Source organism: Carassius auratus, unplaced genomic scaffold, assembly GCF_003368295.1.
Source record: "Carassius auratus strain Wakin unplaced genomic scaffold, ASM336829v1 scaf_tig00049326, whole genome shotgun sequence".
Taxonomy (NCBI): domain Eukaryota; kingdom Metazoa; phylum Chordata; class Actinopteri; order Cypriniformes; family Cyprinidae; genus Carassius; species Carassius auratus.
This window is the reverse complement of record NW_020527111.1, coordinates 1-21,523: the sequence shown is the minus strand read 5'-3', so window position 1 is coordinate 21,523 and position 21,523 is coordinate 1. Positions and strand designations below refer to the sequence as shown.

At 40.0% G+C, this 21,523-nt stretch overlaps 29 pseudogenes; all 29 read left to right on the top strand.

The window, feature by feature from the left end:
* The first annotated feature begins 8 nt into the window (after positions 1-8).
* LOC113089332 (uncharacterized) lies at positions 9-127 on the top strand (annotated as a pseudogene).
* Positions 128-1,385: 1,258 nt separating this feature from the next.
* Positions 1,386-1,504, top strand: LOC113089330 (uncharacterized; annotated as a pseudogene).
* Positions 1,505-1,731: 227 nt separating this feature from the next.
* On the top strand, positions 1,732-1,850 carry LOC113089327 (uncharacterized; annotated as a pseudogene).
* A 371-nt stretch (positions 1,851-2,221) lies between these two features.
* On the top strand, positions 2,222-2,340 carry LOC113089303 (uncharacterized; annotated as a pseudogene).
* Positions 2,341-3,604: 1,264 nt separating this feature from the next.
* Positions 3,605-3,723, top strand: LOC113089320 (uncharacterized; annotated as a pseudogene).
* A 227-nt stretch (positions 3,724-3,950) lies between these two features.
* LOC113089302 (uncharacterized) lies at positions 3,951-4,069 on the top strand (annotated as a pseudogene).
* A 351-nt stretch (positions 4,070-4,420) lies between these two features.
* On the top strand, positions 4,421-4,539 carry LOC113089318 (uncharacterized; annotated as a pseudogene).
* Positions 4,540-5,254: 715 nt separating this feature from the next.
* On the top strand, positions 5,255-5,373 carry LOC113089319 (uncharacterized; annotated as a pseudogene).
* Positions 5,374-6,629: 1,256 nt separating this feature from the next.
* Positions 6,630-6,748, top strand: LOC113089317 (uncharacterized; annotated as a pseudogene).
* A 227-nt stretch (positions 6,749-6,975) lies between these two features.
* Positions 6,976-7,094, top strand: LOC113089326 (uncharacterized; annotated as a pseudogene).
* Positions 7,095-7,466: 372 nt separating this feature from the next.
* Positions 7,467-7,585, top strand: LOC113089301 (uncharacterized; annotated as a pseudogene).
* Positions 7,586-8,851: 1,266 nt separating this feature from the next.
* LOC113089310 (uncharacterized) lies at positions 8,852-8,970 on the top strand (annotated as a pseudogene).
* A 227-nt stretch (positions 8,971-9,197) lies between these two features.
* LOC113089300 (uncharacterized) lies at positions 9,198-9,316 on the top strand (annotated as a pseudogene).
* A 351-nt stretch (positions 9,317-9,667) lies between these two features.
* On the top strand, positions 9,668-9,786 carry LOC113089316 (uncharacterized; annotated as a pseudogene).
* Positions 9,787-10,501: 715 nt separating this feature from the next.
* Positions 10,502-10,620, top strand: LOC113089308 (uncharacterized; annotated as a pseudogene).
* Positions 10,621-11,876: 1,256 nt separating this feature from the next.
* On the top strand, positions 11,877-11,995 carry LOC113089315 (uncharacterized; annotated as a pseudogene).
* Positions 11,996-12,222: 227 nt separating this feature from the next.
* Positions 12,223-12,341, top strand: LOC113089324 (uncharacterized; annotated as a pseudogene).
* Positions 12,342-12,712: 371 nt separating this feature from the next.
* On the top strand, positions 12,713-12,831 carry LOC113089323 (uncharacterized; annotated as a pseudogene).
* A 371-nt stretch (positions 12,832-13,202) lies between these two features.
* Positions 13,203-13,321, top strand: LOC113089299 (uncharacterized; annotated as a pseudogene).
* A 1,269-nt stretch (positions 13,322-14,590) lies between these two features.
* LOC113089314 (uncharacterized) lies at positions 14,591-14,709 on the top strand (annotated as a pseudogene).
* Positions 14,710-14,936: 227 nt separating this feature from the next.
* LOC113089298 (uncharacterized) lies at positions 14,937-15,055 on the top strand (annotated as a pseudogene).
* Positions 15,056-15,406: 351 nt separating this feature from the next.
* LOC113089313 (uncharacterized) lies at positions 15,407-15,525 on the top strand (annotated as a pseudogene).
* A 715-nt stretch (positions 15,526-16,240) lies between these two features.
* Positions 16,241-16,359, top strand: LOC113089296 (uncharacterized; annotated as a pseudogene).
* A 1,255-nt stretch (positions 16,360-17,614) lies between these two features.
* Positions 17,615-17,733, top strand: LOC113089312 (uncharacterized; annotated as a pseudogene).
* A 227-nt stretch (positions 17,734-17,960) lies between these two features.
* On the top strand, positions 17,961-18,079 carry LOC113089322 (uncharacterized; annotated as a pseudogene).
* A 372-nt stretch (positions 18,080-18,451) lies between these two features.
* Positions 18,452-18,570, top strand: LOC113089297 (uncharacterized; annotated as a pseudogene).
* A 1,266-nt stretch (positions 18,571-19,836) lies between these two features.
* On the top strand, positions 19,837-19,955 carry LOC113089309 (uncharacterized; annotated as a pseudogene).
* Positions 19,956-20,182: 227 nt separating this feature from the next.
* Positions 20,183-20,301, top strand: LOC113089335 (uncharacterized; annotated as a pseudogene).
* A 683-nt stretch (positions 20,302-20,984) lies between these two features.
* LOC113089333 (uncharacterized) lies at positions 20,985-21,102 on the top strand (annotated as a pseudogene).
* Positions 21,103-21,523: the final 421 nt, after the last annotated feature.

The window sequence follows — 21,523 nt, the reverse complement described above, 5'->3', positions numbered from 1 at the left end:
CAGACTTCGCTTATGGCCATACCACCCTGGCTATACCAGATCATGTCTGAGCTCGGAAGCTAAGCAGGTTTGGGCCTGGTTAGTAATTGGATGGGAGACCCCCTGGTAATACCAGTTGCTTTAAGATTTTTTGTAAATTTTTCACAAATTATATAATAATCTTAAAAAAAAAGAGCCAATGCCCGATCTCTTAATCTTAGCAGGTATTGGCCTGGTTAGTGCTTGGATGGGAGACCGCCTCGGAATACCAGGTGCTGTAAGCTTTTGGATTTTCATTCCTACTTATATAATGTATGGGCGATTTGATTGGCTGATCTTTAAATAGTCTTCTCTTTGCAGTATCCTTCGCTTGCGACCGTAACAACCTGGCTATGCCTGATCTCGTCTGCTCTCGGAAGCTAAGCAGGTTTGGTCCTGTATAATGTACCGGCGATTAGATTGGCTGATCTTTAAATAGCTCTCTCTTTGCAGCAGTCTTTGCTTATGGCCATTCCACCCTGGCTATGCCAGATCATGTCTGAGCTCGGAAACTAAGCAGGTTTCGGCCTGGTTAGTAATTGGATGGCAGACCCCCTGGTAATACCAGTTGCTTTAAGATTTTTGGAAATTTTTCACAAATTATATAATAATCTTGCAAGAAAAAAAGAAAGGAGTCAATGCCCCATATCTGAATCTTAGCAGGTATGGGCCTGGTTAGTAATTGGATGGGAGACACCCTGGTAATACCAGTTGCTTTAAGATTTTTGGAAATTTTTCACAAATTATATAATAATCTTGAAAAAAAAAAAAAAGTCAATGCCCGATCTCTGAATAATAGCAGGTTTTGCCTGGTTAGTACTTGGATGGAAGACGGCCGGGAAATACCAGTTGCTGTAATATTTTTGGCAATTTTTACTAATTACATAATAATCTTGCAACAAAAAAAAAAAAAAAGAGTAAATGCCCAATCTTTGAATCTTAGGAGGTATGGACCTGTTTAGTGCTTGGATGGGAGACCGCCTCGGAATACCAGTTGCTGTAATATTTTTGGAAATTTGTACTAATTATATAATTATCTTGAAACAAAAAGAGTCAATGCCCAATCTTTGATTCTTAGCAGCTATGGACCTGTTTAGTGTTTGGATGGGAGACCGCCTCGGAAAACCAGGTGCTCTAATATTATTGGAAATTCATTACTAATTATATAATAATCTTTAAAAAAAAAAAAAAAGAGTCAATGCCCGATCTCTTAATCTTAGCAGGTATTGGCCTGGTTAGTGCTTGGATGGGAGACCGCCTGGGAATACCAGGTGCTTTAAGCTTTAGGGTTTTCTTTCCTACTTATATAATGTACCGGCGATTAGATTGGCTGATCTTTAAATAGCTCTCTCTTTGCAGCAGTCTTCGCTTATGGCCATACCACCCTGGCTATGCCAGATCATGTCTGAGCTCGGAAGCTAAGCAGGTTTGGGCCTGGTTATTAATTGGATGGGAGACCCCCTGGTAATACCAGTTGCTCTAAGATTTTTGTAAATTTTTCACAAATTATATAATAATCTTGCAAGAAAAAAAGAAAGGAGTCAATGCCCCATATCTGAATCTTAGCAGGTATGGGCCTGGTTAGTAATTGGATGGGAGACCGCCTGGGAATACCAGGTGCTTTAAGCTTTAGGGTTTTCTTTCCTACTTATATAATGTACCGGCGATTAGATTGGCTGATCTTTAAATAGCTCTCTCTTTGCAGCAGTCTTCGCTTATGGCCATACCACCCTGGCTATGCCAGATCATGTCTGAGCTCAGAAGCTAAGCAGGTTTGGGCCTAGTTAGTAATTGGATGGGAGACCCCCTGGTAATACCAGTTGCTCTAAGATTATTGTAAATTTTTCACAAATTATATAATAATCTTGAAAAAAAAAAAGAGTCAATGCCCATTCTTTGAATCTTAGCAGTCATGGACCTGTTTAGTGTCTGGATGGGAGACCGCCTCGGAATACCAGGTGCTCTAATATTATTGGAAATTCATTACTAATTATATAATAATCTTAAAAAAAAAAAATAAAAAAAAAAGAGTCAATGCCCGATCTCTTAATCTTAGCAGGTATTGGCCTGGTTAGTGCTTGGATGGGAGACCGCCTGGGAATACCAGGTGCTTTAAGCTTTAGGGTTTTCTTTCCTACTTATATAATGTACCGGCGATTAGATTGGCTGATCTTTAAATAGCTCTCTCTTTGCAGCAGACTTCGCTTATGGCCATACCACCCTGGCTATGCCAGATCATGTCTGAGCTCGGAAGCTAAGCAGGTTTGGGCCTGGTTAGTAATTGGATGGGAGACCCCCTGGTAATACCAGTTGCTTTAAGATTTTTGTAAATTTTTCACAAATTATATAATAATCTTAAAAAAAAAAGAGCCAATGCCCGATCTCTTAATCTTAGCAGGTATTGGCCTGGTTAGTGCTTGGATGGGAGACCGCCTCGGAATACCAGGTGCTGTAAGCTTTTGGATTTTCATTCCTACTTATATAATGTATGGGCGATTTGATTGGCTGATCTTTAAATAGTCTTCTCTTTGCAGTATCCTTCGCTTGCGACCGTAACAACCTGGCTATGCCTGATCTCGTCTGCTCTCGGAAGCTAAGCAGGTTTGGTCCTGTATAATGTACCGGCGATTAGATTGGCTGATCTTTAAATAGCTCTCTCTTTGCAGCAGTCTTCGCTTATGGCCATTCCACCCTGGCTATGCCAGATCATGTCTGAGCTCGGAAACTAAGCAGGTTTCGGCCTGGTTAGTAATTGGATGGCAGACCCCCTGGTAATACCAGTTGCTTTAAGATTTTTGGAAATCTTTCACAAATTATATAATAATCTTGCAAGAAAAAAAGAAAGGAGTCAATGCCCCATATCTGAATCTTAGCAGGTATGGGCCTGGTTAGTAATTGGATGGGAGACACCCTGGTAATATCAGTTGCTTTAAGATTTTTGGAAATTTTTCACAAATTATATAATAATCTTGAAAAAAAAAAAAGTCAATGCCCGATCTCTGAATAATAGCAGGTTTTGCCTGGTTAGTACTTGGATGGAAGACGGCCAGGAAATACCAGTTGCTGTAATATTTTTGGCAATTTTTACTAATTACATAATAATCTTGCAACAAAAAAAAAAAAAAGAGTAAATGCCCAATCTTTGAATCTTAGGAGGTATGGACCTGTTTAGTGCTTGGATGGGAGACCGCCTCGGAATACCAGTTGCTGTAATATTTTTGGAAATTTGTACTAATTATATAATTATCTTGAAACAAAAAGAGTCAATGCCCAATCTTTGAATCTTAGCTGCTATGGACCTGTTTAGTGTTTGGATGGGAGACCACCTCGGAAAACCAGGTGCTCTAATATTATTGGAAATTCATTACTAATTATATAATAATCTTTAAAAAAAAAAAAAAAAAAAAAAAAGAGTCAATGCCCGATCTCTTAATCTTAGCAGGTATTGGCCTGGTTAGTGCTTGGATGGGAGACCGCCTGGGAATACCAGGTGCTTTAAGCTTTAGGGTTTTCTTTCCTACTTATATAATGTACCGGCGATTAGATTGGCTGATCTTTAAATAGCTCTCTCTTTGCAGCAGTCTTCGCTTATGGCCATACCACCCTGGCTATGCCAGATCATGTCTGAGCTCGGAAGCTAAGCAGGTTTGGGCCTGGTTAGTAATTGGATGGGAGACCCCCTGGTAATACCAGTTGCTCTAAGATTTTTGTAAATTTTTCACAAATTATATAATAATCTTGTAAGAAAAAAAGAAAGGAGTCAATGCCCCATATCTGAATCTTAGCAGGTATGGGCCTGGTTAGTAATTGGATGGGAGACCGCCTGGGAATACCAGGTGCTTTAAGCTTTAGGGTTTTCTTTCCTACTTATATAATGTACCGGCGATTAGATTGGCTGATCTTTAAATAGCTCTCTCTTTGCAGCAGACTTCGCTTATGGCCATACCACCCTGGCTATGCCAGATCATGTCTGAGCTCGGAAGCTAAGCAGGTTTGGGCCTGGTTAGTAATTGGATGGGAGACCCCCTGGTAATACCAGTTGCTTTAAGATTTTTGTAAATTTTTCACAAATTATATAATAATCTTAAAAAAAAAGAGCCAATGCCCGATCTCTTAATCTTAGCAGGTATTGGCCTGGTTAGTGCTTGGATGGGAGACCGCCTCGGAATACCAGGTGCTGTAAGCTTTTGGATTTTCATTCCTACTTATATAATGTATGGGCGATTTGATTGGCTGATCTTTAAATAGTCTTCTCTTTGCAGTATCCTTCGCTTGCGACCGTAACAACCTGGCTATGCCTGATCTCGTCTGCTCTCGGAAGCTAAGCAGGTTTGGTCCTGTATAATGTACCGGCGATTAGATTGGCTGATCTTTAAATAGCTCTCTCTTTGCAGCAGTCTTCGCTTATGGCCATACCACCCTGGCTATGCCAGATCATGTCTGAGCTCGGAAGCTAAGCAGGTTTGGGCCTGGTTAGTAATTGGATGGGAGACCCCCTGGTAATACCAGTTGCTCTAAGATTTTTGTAAATTTTTCACAAATTATATAATAATCTTGTAAGAAAAAAAGAAAGGAGTCAATGCCCCATATCTGAATCTTAGCAGGTATGGGCCTGGTTAGTAATTGGATGGGAGACCGCCTGGGAATACCAGGTGCTTTAAGCTTTAGGGTTTTCTTTCCTACTTATATAATGTACCGGCGATTAGATTGGCTGATCTTTAAATAGCTCTCTCTTTGCAGCAGTCTTCGCTTATGGCCATACCACCCTGGCTATGCCAGATCATGTCTGAGCTCAGAAGCTAAGCAGGTTTGGGCCTAGTTAGTAATTGGATGTGAGACCCCCTGGTAATACCAGTTGCTCTAAGATTTTTGTAAATTTTTCACAAATTATATAATAATCTTGAAAAAAAAAAGAGTCAATGCCCATTCTTTGAATCTTAGCAGTCATGGACCTGTTTAGTGTCTGGATGGGAGACCGCCTCGGAATACCAGGTGCTCTAATATTATTGGAAATTCATTACTAATTATATAATAATCTTAAAAAAAAAAAAAAAAAAAAAAGAGTCAATGCCCGATCTCTTAATCTTAGCAGGTATTGGCCTGGTTAGTGCTTGGATGGGAGACCGCCTGGGAATACCAGGTGCTTTAAGCTTTAGGGTTTTCTTTCCTACTTATATAATGTACCGGCGATTAGATTGGCTGATCTTTAAATAGCTCTCTCTTTGCAGCAGACTTCGCTTATGGCCATACCACCCTGGCTATACCAGATCATGTCTGAGCTCGGAAGCTAAGCAGGTTTGGGCCTGGTTAGTAATTGGATGGGAGACCCCCTGGTAATACCAGTTGCTTTAAGATTTTTTGTAAATTTTTCACAAATTATATAATAATCTTAAAAAAAAAGAGCCAATGCCCGATCTCTTAATCTTAGCAGGTATTGGCCTGGTTAGTGCTTGGATGGGAGACCGCCTCGGAATACCAGGTGCTGTAAGCTTTTGGATTTTCATTCCTACTTATATAATGTATGGGCGATTTGATTGGCTGATCTTTAAATAGTCTTCTCTTTGCAGTATCCTTCGCTTGCGACCGTAACAACCTGGCTATGCCTGATCTCGTCTGCTCTCGGAAGCTAAGCAGGTTTGGTCCTGTATAATGTACCGGCGATTAGATTGGCTGATCTTTAAATAGCTCTCTCTTTGCAGCAGTCTTTGCTTATGGCCATTCCACCCTGGCTATGCCAGATCATGTCTGAGCTCGGAAACTAAGCAGGTTTCGGCCTGGTTAGTAATTGGATGGCAGACCCCCTGGTAATACCAGTTGCTTTAAGATTTTTGGAAATTTTTCACAAATTATATAATAATCTTGCAAGAAAAAAAGAAAGGAGTCAATGCCCCATATCTGAATCTTAGCAGGTATGGGCCTGGTTAGTAATTGGATGGGAGACACCCTGGTAATACCAGTTGCTTTAAGATTTTTGGAAATTTTTCACAAATTATATAATAATCTTGAAAAAAAAAAAAAAGTCAATGCCCGATCTCTGAATAATAGCAGGTTTTGCCTGGTTAGTACTTGGATGGAAGACGGCCGGGAAATACCAGTTGCTGTAATATTTTTGGCAATTTTTACTAATTACATAATAATCTTGCAACAAAAAAAAAAAAAAGAGTAAATGCCCAATCTTTGAATCTTAGGAGGTATGGACCTGTTTAGTGCTTGGATGGGAGACCGCCTCGGAATACCAGTTGCTGTAATATTTTTGGAAATTTGTACTAATTATATAATTATCTTGAAACAAAAAGAGTCAATGCCCAATCTTTGATTCTTAGCAGCTATGGACCTGTTTAGTGTTTGGATGGGAGACCGCCTCGGAAAACCAGGTGCTCTAATATTATTGGAAATTCATTACTAATTATATAATAATCTTTAAAAAAAAAAAAAAGAGTCAATGCCCGATCTCTTAATCTTAGCAGGTATTGGCCTGGTTAGTGCTTGGATGGGAGACCGCCTGGGAATACCAGGTGCTTTAAGCTTTAGGGTTTTCTTTCCTACTTATATAATGTACCGGCGATTAGATTGGCTGATCTTTAAATAGCTCTCTCTTTGCAGCAGTCTTCGCTTATGGCCATACCACCCTGGCTATGCCAGATCATGTCTGAGCTCGGAAGCTAAGCAGGTTTGGGCCTGGTTAGTAATTGGATGGGAGACCCCCTGGTAATACCAGTTGCTCTAAGATTTTTGTAAATTTTTCACAAATTATATAATAATCTTGCAAGAAAAAAAGAAAGGAGTCAATGCCCCATATCTGAATCTTAGCAGGTATGGGCCTGGTTAGTAATTGGATGGGAGACCGCCTGGGAATACCAGGTGCTTTAAGCTTTAGGGTTTTCTTTCCTACTTATATAATGTACCGGCGATTAGATTGGCTGATCTTTAAATAGCTCTCTCTTTGCAGCAGTCTTCGCTTATGGCCATACCACCCTGGCTATGCCAGATCATGTCTGAGCTCAGAAGCTAAGCAGGTTTGGGCCTAGTTAGTAATTGGATGGGAGACCCCCTGGTAATACCAGTTGCTCTAAGATTATTGTAAATTTTTCACAAATTATATAATAATCTTGAAAAAAAAAAAGAGTCAATGCCCATTCTTTGAATCTTAGCAGTCATGGACCTGTTTAGTGTCTGGATGGGAGACCGCCTCGGAATACCAGGTGCTCTAATATTATTGGAAATTCATTACTAATTATATAATAATCTTAAAAAAAAAAAAAAAAAAAAAAAAGAGTCAATGCCCGATCTCTTAATCTTAGCAGGTATTGGCCTGGTTAGTGCTTGGATGGGAGACCGCCTGGGAATACCAGGTGCTTTAAGCTTTAGGGTTTTCTTTCCTACTTATATAATGTACCGGCGATTAGATTGGCTGATCTTTAAATAGCTCTCTCTTTGCAGCAGACTTCGCTTATGGCCATACCACCCTGGCTATGCCAGATCATGTCTGAGCTCGGAAGCTAAGCAGGTTTGGGCCTGGTTAGTAATTGGATGGGAGACCCCCTGGTAATACCAGTTGCTTTAAGATTTTTGTAAATTTTTCACAAATTATATAATAATCTTAAAAAAAAAAGAGCCAATGCCCGATCTCTTAATCTTAGCAGGTATTGGCCTGGTTAGTGCTTGGATGGGAGACCGCCTCGGAATACCAGGTGCTGTAAGCTTTTGGATTTTCATTCCTACTTATATAATGTATGGGCGATTTGATTGGCTGATCTTTAAATAGTCTTCTCTTTGCAGTATCCTTCGCTTGCGACCGTAACAACCTGGCTATGCCTGATCTCGTCTGCTCTCGGAAGCTAAGCAGGTTTGGTCCTGTATAATGTACCGGCGATTAGATTGGCTGATCTTTAAATAGCTCTCTCTTTGCAGCAGTCTTCGCTTATGGCCATTCCACCCTGGCTATGCCAGATCATGTCTGAGCTCGGAAACTAAGCAGGTTTCGGCCTGGTTAGTAATTGGATGGCAGACCCCCTGGTAATACCAGTTGCTTTAAGATTTTTGGAAATCTTTCACAAATTATATAATAATCTTGCAAGAAAAAAAGAAAGGAGTCAATGCCCCATATCTGAATCTTAGCAGGTATGGGCCTGGTTAGTAATTGGATGGGAGACAGCCTGGTAATATCAGTTGCTTTAAGATTTTTGGAAATTTTTCACAAATTATATAATAATCTTGAAAAAAAAAAAAGTCAATGCCCGATCTCTGAATAATAGCAGGTTTTGCCTGGTTAGTACTTGGATGGAAGACGGCCAGGAAATACCAGTTGCTGTAATATTTTTGGCAATTTTTACTAATTACATAATAATCTTGCAACAAAAAAAAAAAAAAGAGTAAATGCCCAATCTTTGAATCTTAGGAGGTATGGACCTGTTTAGTGCTTGGATGGGAGACCGCCTCGGAATACCAGTTGCTGTAATATTTTTGGAAATTTGTACTAATTATATAATTATCTTGAAACAAAAAGAGTCAATGCCCAATCTTTGAATCTTAGCTGCTATGGACCTGTTTAGTGTTTGGATGGGAGACCACCTCGGAAAACCAGGTGCTCTAATATTATTGGAAATTCATTACTAATTATATAATAATCTTTAAAAAAAAAAAAAAAAAAAAAAAAAAGAGTCAATGCCCGATCTCTTAATCTTAGCAGGTATTGGCCTGGTTAGTGCTTGGATGGGAGACCGCCTGGGAATACCAGGTGCTTTAAGCTTTAGGGTTTTCTTTCCTACTTATATAATGTACCGGCGATTAGATTGGCTGATCTTTAAATAGCTCTCTCTTTGCAGCAGTCTTCGCTTATGGCCATACCACCCTGGCTATGCCAGATCATGTCTGAGCTCGGAAACTAAGCAGGTTTGGGCCTGGTTAGTAATTGGATGGGAGACCCCCTGGTAATACCAGTTGCTCTAAGATTTTTGTAAATTTTTCACAAATTATATAATAATCTTGTAAGAAAAAAAGAAAGGAGTCAATGCCCCATATCTGAATCTTAGCAGGTATGGGCCTGGTTAGTAATTGGATGGGAGACCGCCTGGGAATACCAGGTGCTTTAAGCTTTAGGGTTTTCTTTCCTACTTATATAATGTACCGGCGATTAGATTGGCTGATCTTTAAATAGCTCTCTCTTTGCAGCAGACTTCGCTTATGGCCATACCACCCTGGCTATGCCAGATCATGTCTGAGCTCGGAAGCTAAGCAGGTTTGGGCCTGGTTAGTAATTGGATGGGAGACCCCCTGGTAATACCAGTTGCTTTAAGATTTTTGTAAATTTTTCACAAATTATATAATAATCTTAAAAAAAAAGAGCCAATGCCCGATCTCTTAATCTTAGCAGGTATTGGCCTGGTTAGTGCTTGGATGGGAGACCGCCTCGGAATACCAGGTGCTGTAAGCTTTTGGATTTTCATTCCTACTTATATAATGTATGGGCGATTTGATTGGCTGATCTTTAAATAGTCTTCTCTTTGCAGTATCCTTCGCTTGCGACCGTAACAACCTGGCTATGCCTGATCTCGTCTGCTCTCGGAAGCTAAGCAGGTTTGGTCCTGTATAATGTACCGGCGATTAGATTGGCTGATCTTTAAATAGCTCTCTCTTTGCAGCAGTCTTCGCTTATGGCCATACCACCCTGGCTATGCCAGATCATGTCTGAGCTCGGAAGCTAAGCAGGTTTGGGCCTGGTTAGTAATTGGATGGGAGACCCCCTGGTAATACCAGTTGCTCTAAGATTTTTGTAAATTTTTCACAAATTATATAATAATCTTGTAAGAAAAAAAGAAAGGAGTCAATGCCCCATATCTGAATCTTAGCAGGTATGGGCCTGGTTAGTAATTGGATGGGAGACCGCCTGGGAATACCAGGTGCTTTAAGCTTTAGGGTTTTCTTTCCTACTTATATAATGTACCGGCGATTAGATTGGCTGATCTTTAAATAGCTCTCTCTTTGCAGCAGTCTTCGCTTATGGCCATACCACCCTGGCTATGCCAGATCATGTCTGAGCTCAGAAGCTAAGCAGGTTTGGGCATAGTTAGTAATTGGATGTGAGACCCCCTGGTAATACCAGTTGCTCTAAGATTTTTGTAAATTTTTCACAAATTATATAATAATCTTGAAAAAAAAAAGAGTCAATGCCCATTCTTTGAATCTTAGCAGTCATGGACCTGTTTAGTGTCTGGATGGGAGACCGCCTCGGAATACCAGGTGCTCTAATATTATTGGAAATTCATTACTAATTATATAATAATCTTAAAAAAAAAAAAAAAAAAAAAAGAGTCAATGCCCGATCTCTTAATCTTAGCAGGTATTGGCCTGGTTAGTGCTTGGATGGGAGACCGGCTGGGAATACCAGGTGCTTTAAGCTTTAGGGTTTTCTTTCCTACTTATATAATGTACCGGCGATTAGATTGGCTGATCTTTAAATAGCTCTCTCTTTGCAGCAGACTTCGCTTATGGCCATACCACCCTGGCTATACCAGATCATGTCTGAGCTCGGAAGCTAAGCAGGTTTGGGCCTGGTTAGTAATTGGATGGGAGACCCCCTGGTAATACCAGTTGCTTTAAGATTTTTTGTAAATTTTTCACAAATTATATAATAATCTTAAAAAAAAAGAGCCAATGCCCGATCTCTTAATCTTAGCAGGTATTGGCCTGGTTAGTGCTTGGATGGGAGACCGCCTCGGAATACCAGGTGCTGTAAGCTTTTGGATTTTCATTCCTACTTATATAATGTATGGGCGATTTGATTGGCTGATCTTTAAATAGTCTTCTCTTTGCAGTATCCTTCGCTTGCGACCGTAACAACCTGGCTATGCCTGATCTCGTCTGCTCTCGGAAGCTAAGCAGGTTTGGTCCTGTATAATGTACCGGCGATTAGATTGGCTGATCTTTAAATAGCTCTCTCTTTGCAGCAGTCTTTGCTTATGGCCATTCCACCCTGGCTATGCCAGATCATGTCTGAGCTCGGAAACTAAGCAGGTTTCGGCCTGGTTAGTAATTGGATGGCAGACCCCCTGGTAATACCAGTTGCTTTAAGATTTTTGGAAATTTTTCACAAATTATATAATAATCTTGCAAGAAAAAAAGAAAGGAGTCAATGCCCCATATCTGAATCTTAGCAGGTATGGGCCTGGTTAGTAATTGGATGGGAGACACCCTGGTAATACCAGTTGCTTTAAGATTTTTGGAAATTTTTCACAAATTATATAATAATCTTGAAAAAAAAAAAAAAGTCAATGCCCGATCTCTGAATAATAGCAGGTTTTGCCTGGTTAGTACTTGGATGGAAGACGGCCGGGAAATACCAGTTGCTGTAATATTTTTGGCAATTTTTACTAATTACATAATAATCTTGCAACAAAAAAAAAAAAAAGAGTAAATGCCCAATCTTTGAATCTTAGGAGGTATGGACCTGTTTAGTGCTTGGATGGGAGACCGCCTCGGAATACCAGTTGCTGTAATATTTTTGGAAATTTGTACTAATTATATAATTATCTTGAAACAAAAAGAGTCAATGCCCAATCTTTGATTCTTAGCAGCTATGGACCTGTTTAGTGTTTGGATGGGAGACCGCCTCGGAAAACCAGGTGCTCTAATATTATTGGAAATTCATTACTAATTATATAATAATCTTTAAAAAAAAAAAAAAGAGTCAATGCCCGATCTCTTAATCTTAGCAGGTATTGGCCTGGTTAGTGCTTGGATGGGAGACCGCCTGGGAATACCAGGTGCTTTAAGCTTTAGGGTTTTCTTTCCTACTTATATAATGTACCGGCGATTAGATTGGCTGATCTTTAAATAGCTCTCTCTTTGCAGCAGTCTTCGCTTATGGCCATACCACCCTGGCTATGCCAGATCATGTCTGAGCTCGGAAGCTAAGCAGGTTTGGGCCTGGTTAGTAATTGGATGGGAGACCCCCTGGTAATACCAGTTGCTCTAAGATTTTTGTAAATTTTTCACAAATTATATAATAATCTTGCAAGAAAAAAAGAAAGGAGTCAATGCCCCATATCTGAATCTTAGCAGGTATGGGCCTGGTTAGTAATTGGATGGGAGACCGCCTGGGAATACCAGGTGCTTTAAGCTTTAGGGTTTTCTTTCCTACTTATATAATGTACCGGCGATTAGATTGGCTGATCTTTAAATAGCTCTCTCTTTGCAGCAGTCTTCGCTTATGGCCATACCACCCTGGCTATGCCAGATCATGTCTGAGCTCAGAAGCTAAGCAGGTTTGGGCCTAGTTAGTAATTGGATGGGAGACCCCCTGGTAATACCAGTTGCTCTAAGATTATTGTAAATTTTTCACAAATTATATAATAATCTTGAAAAAAAAAAAGAGTCAATGCCCATTCTTTGAATCTTAGCAGTCATGGACCTGTTTAGTGTCTGGATGGGAGACCGCCTCGGAATACCAGGTGCTCTAATATTATTGGAAATTCATTACTAATTATATAATAATCTTAAAAAAAAAAAAAAAAAAAAAAAGAGTCAATGCCCGATCTCTTAATCTTAGCAGGTATTGGCCTGGTTAGTGCTTGGATGGGAGACCGCCTGGGAATACCAGGTGCTTTAAGCTTTAGGGTTTTCTTTCCTACTTATATAATGTACCGGCGATTAGATTGGCTGATCTTTAAATAGCTCTCTCTTTGCAGCAGTCTTCGCTTATGGCCATACCACCCTGGCTATGCCAGATCATGTCTGAGCTCAGAAGCTAAGCAGGTTTGGGCCTAGTTAGTAATTGGATGGGAGACCCCCTGGTAATACCAGTTGCTCTAAGATTATTGTAAATTTTTCACAAATTATATAATAATCTTGAAAAAAAAAAAGAGTCAATGCCCATTCTTTGAATCTTAGCAGTCATGGACCTGTTTAGTGTCTGGATGGGAGACCGCCTCGGAATACCAGGTGCTCTAATATTATTGGAAATTCATTACTAATTATATAATAATCTTAAAAAAAAAAAAAAAAAAAAAAAGAGTCAATGCCCGATCTCTTAATCTTAGCAGGTATTGGCCTGGTTAGTGCTTGGATGGGAGACCGCCTGGGAATACCAGGTGCTTTAAGCTTTAGGGTTTTCTTTCCTACTTATATAATGTACCGGCGATTAGATTGGCTGATCTTTAAATAGCTCTCTCTTTGCAGCAGACTTCGCTTATGGCCATACCACCCTGGCTATGCCAGATCATGTCTGAGCTCGGAAGCTAAGCAGGTTTGGGCCTGGTTAGTAATTGGATGGGAGACCCCCTGGTAATACCAGTTGCTTTAAGATTTTTGTAAATTTTTCACAAATTATATAATAATCTTAAAAAAAAAAGAGCCAATGCCCGATCTCTTAATCTTAGCAGGTATTGGCCTGGTTAGTGCTTGGATGGGAGACCGCCTCGGAATACCAGGTGCTGTAAGCTTTTGGATTTTCATTCCTACTTATATAATGTATGGGCGATTTGATTGGCTGATCTTTAAATAGTCTTCTCTTTGCAGTATCCTTCGCTTGCGACCGTAACAACCTGGCTATGCCTGATCTCGTCTGCTCTCGGAAGCTAAGCAGGTTTGGTCCTGTATAATGTACCGGCGATTAGATTGGCTGATCTTTAAATAGCTCTCTCTTTGCAGCAGTCTTCGCTTATGGCCATTCCACCCTGGCTATGCCAGATCATGTCTGAGCTCGGAAACTAAGCAGGTTTCGGCCTGGTTAGTAATTGGATGGCAGACCCCCTGGTAATACCAGTTGCTTTAAGATTTTTGGAAATCTTTCACAAATTATATAATAATCTTGCAAGAAAAAAAGAAAGGAGTCAATGCCCCATATCTGAATCTTAGCAGGTATGGGCCTGGTTAGTAATTGGATGGGAGACAGCCTGGTAATATCAGTTGCTTTAAGATTTTTGGAAATTTTTCACAAATTATATAATAATCTTGAAAAAAAAAAAAAGTCAATGCCCGATCTCTGAATAATAGCAGGTTTTGCCTGGTTAGTACTTGGATGGAAGACGGCCAGGAAATACCAGTTGCTGTAATATTTTTGGCAATTTTTACTAATTACATAATAATCTTGCAACAAAAAAAAAAAAAAGAGTAAATGCCCAATCTTTGAATCTTAGGAGGTATGGACCTGTTTAGTGCTTGGATGGGAGACCGCCTCGGAATACCAGTTGCTGTAATATTTTTGGAAATTTGTACTAATTATATAATTATCTTGAAACAAAAAGAGTCAATGCCCAATCTTTGAATCTTAGCTGCTATGGACCTGTTTAGTGTTTGGATGGGAGACCACCTCGGAAAACCAGGTGCTCTAATATTATTGGAAATTCATTACTAATTATATAATAATCTTTAAAAAAAAAAAAAAAAAAAAAAAAAAAAGAGTCAATGCCCGATCTCTTAATCTTAGCAGGTATTGGCCTGGTTAGTGCTTGGATGGGAGACCGCCTGGGAATACCAGGTGCTTTAAGCTTTAGGGTTTTCTTTCCTACTTATATAATGTACCGGCGATTAGATTGGCTGATCTTTAAATAGCTCTCTCTTTGCAGCAGTCTTCGCTTATGGCCATACCACCCTGGCTATGCCAGATCATGTCTGAGCTCGGAAGCTAAGCAGGTTTGGGCCTGGTTAGTAATTGGATGGGAGACCCCCTGGTAATACCAGTTGCTCTAAGATTTTTGTAAATTTTTCACAAATTATATAATAATCTTGTAAGAAAAAAAGAAAGGAGTCAATGCCCCATATCTGAATCTTAGCAGGTATGGGCCTGGTTAGTAATTGGATGGGAGACCGCCTGGGAATACCAGGTGCTTTAAGCTTTAGGGTTTTCTTTCCTACTTATATAATGTACCGGCGATTAGATTGGCTGATCTTTAAATAGCTCTCTCTTTGCAGCAGACTTCGCTTATGGCCATACCACCCTGGCTATGCCAGATCATGTCTGAGCTCGGAAGCTAAGCAGGTTTGGGCCTGGTTAGTAATTGGATGGGAGACCCCCTGGTAATACCAGTTGCTTTAAGATTTTTGTAAATTTTTCACAAATTATATAATAATCTTAAAAAAAAAGAGCCAATGCCCGATCTCTTAATCTTAGCAGGTATTGGCCTGGTTAGTGCTTGGATGGGAGACCGCCTCGGAATACCAGGTGCTGTAAGCTTTTGGATTTTCATTCCTACTTATATAATGTATGGGCGATTTGATTGGCTGATCTTTAAATAGTCTTCTCTTTGCAGTATCCTTCGCTTGCGACCGTAACAACCTGGCTATGCCTGATCTCGTCTGCTCTCGGAAGCTAAGCAGGTTTGGTCCTGTATAATGTACCGGCGATTAGATTGGCTGATCTTTAAATAGCTCTCTCTTTGCAGCAGTCTTCGCTTATGGCCATACCACCCTGGCTATGCCAGATCATGTCTGAGCTCGGAAGCTAAGCAGGTTTGGGCCTGGTTAGTAATTGGATGGGAGACCCCCTGGTAATACCAGTTGCTCTAAGATTTTTGTAAATTTTTCACAAATTATATAATAATCTTGTAAGAAAAAAAGAAAGGAGTCAATGCCCCATATCTGAATCTTAGCAGGTATGGGCCTGGTTAGTAATTGGATGGGAGACCGCCTGGGAATACCAGGTGCTTTAAGCTTTAGGGTTTTCTTTCCTACTTATATAATGTACCGGCGATTAGATTGGCTGATCTTTAAATAGCTCTCTCTTTGCAGCAGTCTTCGCTTATGGCCATACCACCCTGGCTATGCCAGATCATGTCTGAGCTCAGAAGCTAAGCAGGTTTGGGCATAGTTAGTAATTGGATGTGAGACCCCCTGGTAATACCAGTTGCTCTAAGATTTTTGTAAATTTTTCACAAATTATATAATAATCTTGAAAAAAAAAAGAGTCAATGCCCATTCTTTGAATCTTAGCAGTCATGGACCTGTTTAGTGTCTGGATGGGAGACCGCCTCGGAATACCAGGTGCTCTAATATTATTGGAAATTCATTACTAATTATATAATAATCTTAAAAAAAAAAAAAAAAAAAAAAGAGTCAATGCCCGATCTCTTAATCTTAGCAGGTATTGGCCTGGTTAGTGCTTGGATGGGAGACCGGCTGGGAATACCAGGTGCTTTAAGCTTTAGGGTTTTCTTTCCTACTTATATAATGTACCGGCGATTAGATTGGCTGATCTTTAAATAGCTCTCTCTTTGCAGCAGACTTCGCTTATGGCCATACCACCCTGGCTATACCAGATCATGTCTGAGCTCGGAAGCTAAGCAGGTTTGGGCCTGGTTAGTAATTGGATGGGAGACCCCCTGGTAATACCAGTTGCTTTAAGATTTTTTGTAAATTTTTCACAAATTATATAATAATCTTAAAAAAAAAGAGCCAATGCCCGATCTCTTAATCTTAGCAGGTATTGGCCTGGTTAGTGCTTGGATGGGAGACCGCCTCGGAATACCAGGTGCTGTAAGCTTTTGGATTTTCATTCCTACTTATATAATGTATGGGCGATTTGATTGGCTGATCTTTAAATAGTCTTCTCTTTGCAGTATCCTTCGCTTGCGACCGTAACAACCTGGCTATGCCTGATCTCGTCTGCTCTCGGAAGCTAAGCAGGTTTGGTCCTGTATAATGTACCGGCGATTAGATTGGCTGATCTTTAAATAGCTCTCTCTTTGCAGCAGTCTTTGCTTATGGCCATTCCACCCTGGCTATGCCAGATCATGTCTGAGCTCGGAAACTAAGCAGGTTTCGGCCTGGTTAGTAATTGGATGGCAGACCCCCTGGTAATACCAGTTGCTTTAAGATTTTTGGAAATTTTTCACAAATTATATAATAATCTTGCAAGAAAAAAAGAAAGGAGTCAATGCCCCATATCTGAATCTTAGCAGGTATGGGCCTGGTTAGTAATTGGATGGGAGACACCCTGGTAATACCAGTTGCTTTAAGATTTTTGGAAATTTTTCACAAATTATATAATAATCTTGAAAAAAAAAAAAAAGTCAATGCCCGATCTCTGAATAATAGCAGGTTTTGCCTGGTTAGTACTTGGATGGAAGACGGCCGGGAAATACCAGTTGCTGTAATATTTTTGGCAATTTTTACTAATTACATAATAATCTTGCAACAAAAAAAAAAAAAAGAGTAAATGCCCAATCTTTGAATCTTAGGAGGTATGGACCTGTTTAGTGCTTGGATGGGAGACCGCCTCGGAATACCAGTTGCTGTAATATTTTTGGAAATTTGTACTAATTATATAATTATCTTGAAACAAAAAGAGTCAATGCCCAATCTTTGATTCTTAGCAGCTATGGACCTGTTTAGTGTTTGGATGGGAGACCGCCTCGGAAAACCAGGTGCTCTAATATTATTGGAAATTCATTACTAATTATATAATAATCTTTAAAAAAAAAAAAAGAGTCAATGCCCGATCTCTTAATCTTAGCAGGTATTGGCCTGGTTAGTGCTTGGATGGGAGACCGCCTGGGAATACCAGGTGCTTTAAGCTTTAGGGTTTTCTTTCCTACTTATATAATGTACCGGCGATTAGATTGGCTGATCTTTAAATAGCTCTCTCTTTGCAGCAGTCTTCGCTTATGGCCATACCACCCTGGCTATGCCAGATCATGTCTGAGCTCGGAAGCTAAGCAGGTTTGGGCCTGGTTAGTAATTGGATGGGAGACCCCCTGGTAATACCAGTTGCTCTAAGATTTTTGTAAATTTTTCACAAATTATATAATAATCTTGCAAGAAAAAAAGAAAGGAGTCAATGCCCCATATCTGAATCTTAGCAGGTATGGGCCTGGTTAGTAATTGGATGGGAGACCGCCTGGGAATACCAGGTGCTTTAAGCTTTAGGGTTTTCTTTCCTACTTATATAATGTACCGGCGATTAGATTGGCTGATCTTTAAATAGCTCTCTCTTTGCAGCAGTCTTCGCTTATGGCCATACCACCCTGGCTATGCCAGATCATGTCTGAGCTCAGAAGCTAAGCAGGTTTGGGCCTAGTTAGTAATTGGATGGGAGACCCCCTGGTAATACCAGTTGCTCTAAGATTATTGTAAATTTTTCACAAATTATATAATAATCTTGAAAAAAAAAAAGAGTCAATGCCCATTCTTTGAATCTTAGCAGTCATGGACCTGTTTAGTGTCTGGATGGGAGACCGCCTCGGAATACCAGGTGCTCTAATATTATTGGAAATTCATTACTAATTATATAATAATCTTAAAAAAAAAAAAAAAAAAAAAAAAGAGTCAATGCCCGATCTCTTAATCTTAGCAGGTATTGGCCTGGTTAGTGCTTGGATGGGAGACCGCCTGGGAATACCAGGTGCTTTAAGCTTTAGGGTTTTCTTTCCTACTTATATAATGTACCGGCGATTAGATTGGCTGATCTTTAAATAGCTCTCTCTTTGCAGCAGACTTCGCTTATGGCCATACCACCCTGGCTATGCCAGATCATGTCTGAGCTCGGAAGCTAAGCAGGTTTGGGCCTGGTTAGTAATTGGATGGGAGACCCCCTGGTAATACCAGTTGCTTTAAGATTTTTGTAAATTTTTCACAAATTATATAATAATCTTAAAAAAAAAAGAGCCAATGCCCGATCTCTTAATCTTAGCAGGTATTGGCCTGGTTAGTGCTTGGATGGGAGACCGCCTCGGAATACCAGGTGCTGTAAGCTTTTGGATTTTCATTCCTACTTATATAATGTATGGGCGATTTGATTGGCTGATCTTTAAATAGTCTTCTCTTTGCAGTATCCTTCGCTTGCGACCGTAACAACCTGGCTATGCCTGATCTCGTCTGCTCTCGGAAGCTAAGCAGGTTTGGTCCTGTATAATGTACCGGCGATTAGATTGGCTGATCTTTAAATAGCTCTCTCTTTGCAGCAGTCTTCGCTTATGGCCATTCCACCCTGGCTATGCCAGATCATGTCTGAGCTCGGAAACTAAGCAGGTTTCGGCCTGGTTAGTAATTGGATGGCAGACCCCCTGGTAATACCAGTTGCTTTAAGATTTTTGGAAATCTTTCACAAATTATATAATAATCTTGCAAGAAAAAAAGAAAGGAGTCAATGCCCCATATCTGAATCTTAGCAGGTATGGGCCTGGTTAGTAATTGGATGGGAGACAGCCTGGTAATATCAGTTGCTTTAAGATTTTTGGAAATTTTTCACAAATTATATAATAATCTTGAAAAAAAAAAAAGTCAATGCCCGATCTCTGAATAATAGCAGGTTTTGCCTGGTTAGTACTTGGATGGAAGACGGCCAGGAAATACCAGTTGCTGTAATATTTTTGGCAATTTTTACTAATTACATAATAATCTTGCAACAAAAAAAAAAAAAAGAGTAAATGCCCAATCTTTGAATCTTAGGAGGTATGGACCTGTTTAGTGCTTGGATGGGAGACCGCCTCGGAATACCAGTTGCTGTAATATTTTTGGAAATTTGTACTAATTATATAATTATCTTGAAACAAAAAGAGTCAATGCCCAATCTTTGAATCTTAGCTGCTATGGACCTGTTTAGTGTTTGGATGGGAGACCACCTCGGAAAACCAGGTGCTCTAATATTATTGGAAATTCATTACTAATTATATAATAATCTTTAAAAAAAAAAAAAAAAAAAAAAAAAAGAGTCAATGCCCGATCTCTTAATCTTAGCAGGTATTGGCCTGGTTAGTGCTTGGATGGGAGACCGCCTGGGAATACCAGGTGCTTTAAGCTTTAGGGTTTTCTTTCCTACTTATATAATGTACCGGCGATTAGATTGGCTGATCTTTAAATAGCTCTCTCTTTGCAGCAGTCTTCGCTTATGGCCATACCACCCTGGCTATGCCAGATCATGTCTGAGCTCGGAAACTAAGCAGGTTTGGGCCTGGTTAGTAATTGGATGGGAGACCCCCTGGTAATACCAGTTGCTCTAAGATTTTTTGTAAATTTTTCACAAATTATATAATAATCTTGTAAGAAAAAAAGAAAGGAGTCAATGCCCCATATCTGAATCTTAGCAGGTATGGGCCTGGTTAGTAATTGGATGGGAGACCGCCTGGGAATACCAGGTGCTTTAAGCTTTAGGGTTTTCTTTCCTACTTATATAATGTACCGGCGATTAGATTGGCTGATCTTTAAATAGCTCTCTCTTTGCAGCAACTTCGCTTATGGCCATACCACCCTGGCTATGCCAGATCATGTCTGAGCTCGGAAGCTAAGCAGGTTTGGGCCTGGTTAGTAATTGGATGGGAGACCCCCTGGTAATACCAGTTGCTTTAAGATTTTGTAAATTTTTCACAAATTATATAATAATCTTAAAAAAAAAAGAGTCAATGCCCGATCTCTTAATCTTAGCAGGTATTGGCCTGGTTAGTGCTTGATGGGAGACCGCCTCGGAATACCAGGTGCTTTAAGCTTTTGGATTTTCATTCTATTATTATATCTAAAAAAAATTTGATTGGCTGATCTTTAAATAGTCTCTCTTTGCAGTATCTTCGCTTGGACGGTAACACCTGGCTATGCCTGAATCTCCGTCTGCTCTGGAAGCTTAGCAGGTTTGGGCCTGTATAATGTACCGGCGATTGATGGCTGATCTTTAAATAGCTCTCTCTTTGCAGCAGTCTTCGCATTATGGCCATACCACCTGGCTATGCCAGATCATGTCTGAGCTCGAAGCTAAGCAGGTCGGCCTGGTTAGTAATTGGATGGGAGACCCCTGGTAATACCAGTTGCTCTAAGATTTTTGTAAATTTTCACAAATTATATAATAATCTTGAAAAAAAAAGAAAGGAGTCAATGCCCGATCTCTTAATCTTAGCAGGTATTGGCCTGGTTAGTGCTTGGATGGGAGACCGCCTGGGAATACCAGGTGCTTTAAGCTTTAGGGTTTTCTTTCCTACTTATATAATGTACCGGCGATAAGTTGGCTGATCTTTAAATAGCTCTCTCTCTTTGCAGCAGTCTTCGCTTATGGCCATACCACCCTGGCTATGCCAGATCATGTCTGAGCTCGGAAGCTAAGCAGGTTTGGGCCTGGTTAGTAATTGGATGGGAGACCCCTGGTAATACCAGTTGCTCTAAGATTTTGTAAATTTTTCACAAATTATATAATAATCTTGAAAAAAAAAAGAGTCAATGCCCATTCTTTGAATCTTAGCAGTCATGGACCTGTTTAGTGTCTGGATGGGAGACCGCCTCGGAATACCAGTGCTCTAATATTATTGGAAATTTATTACTAATTATATAATAATCTTAAAAAAAAAAAAAAAAAAGAAAGTCAATGCCCGATCTCTTAATCTTAGCAGGTATTGGCCTGGTTAGTGCTTGGATGGGAGACCGCCTGGGAATACCAGGTGCTTTAAGCTTTAGGGTTTTTCTTTCCTACTTATATAATGTACCGGCGATTAGATTGGCTGATCTTTAAATAGCCTCTCTCTTTGCAGCAGTCTTCGCTTATGGCCATACCACCCTGGCTATGCAGATATGTCTGAGCTCGGAAAGCTAA